The sequence below is a fragment of the Pteropus vampyrus genome, unplaced genomic scaffold, assembly GCF_000151845.1.
Source record: "Pteropus vampyrus isolate Shadow unplaced genomic scaffold, Pvam_2.0 Scaffold201, whole genome shotgun sequence".
Lineage (NCBI taxonomy): Eukaryota > Metazoa > Chordata > Mammalia > Chiroptera > Pteropodidae > Pteropus > Pteropus vampyrus.
The window spans coordinates 1,361,505-1,362,443 of NW_011888982.1; the positions used below are offsets into that span (position 1 = coordinate 1,361,505).

At 44.1% G+C, this 939-nt stretch overlaps 1 pseudogene; it reads right to left on the reverse strand.

Moving 5' to 3' along the window:
- Positions 1-376: 376 nt before the first annotated feature.
- On the reverse strand, positions 377-600 carry LOC105300079 (annotated as a pseudogene).
- Between the last annotated feature and the right edge of the window lie 339 nt (positions 601-939).

A 939-nucleotide genomic window follows, 5' to 3' on the forward strand; every position in this document is an offset into this window, starting at 1 on the left:
TAAATAAATGAATAAATAAATAAATAAATAAATAAATAAATAAATTTCGTCAGTTTTATTTGTTATTATAATTACATTAGTTGATTCATGTTGTGGTCATTAAAATTAGATTTTTTTTTAAAACTCATACTTATTTTTACTTGGCGCATTTGTTATTTGGCTACAAAAAGCTCTTTTTTCTTTGTTAATAATGAAATAACATGAAAATTAAAAGAAAAAATGAAATTGGTAAAATGAAGAACACCAAGAGACAGACGAGACACTCTCTGCCACCATAGTTGGTCAGGAATGAAAGAGGGCTCTCTGTCAAGCTACAAGCATGCAGGTCTCCGTGGGCATTACTGACAGAAAAGAAGGCATTTCACCACAAATGGAGTCAGAGTATGGTACAAAAGAACGTCTCTCAAAAGAGGTTTTCTAACACAGACACAAGGATGATGAGCTGGTCCTCCTGGACGTGGACCTCACAGTAAGTCAGGAAGTCGGCGGCTGCTGGAACACTTTCACCCTGTCTATGCAGGCTTCCATCTTCAACTGCTTCACAGCCCTCCTGGCCTGGGAGATGCTGGTGGTGCTGTTACTGGACAGGCCCTCCTTCATCCTGTGGCATTACTGAAGAAGAGGTCTGGAAATAGGCCTGAGCAGGAGATAAGCTGGTGTGTGGTCAAATGAGAGGCTGATTCGGGGCTCCTGCTTTGAGGCTCACCTGACACAGAGCAGAACAGGTTCCCCTGAGGCCACAGTTTACCGGGCCTCACCTGATGGCCTTCCCCAACCTGCACACCTCCCCCGGCTTGCAAGTCCCAGCTCCAGCCAGACTTGTAATGAACTCAGGAGAGGGGGATCTTAGGAAGAGCACACTGGGTCTAAACAATGCTGGAACCTGCTGGTCACCAGTCACTAAGTAACTGCCCTTTCTATCTGACCCCTCATGGCAAC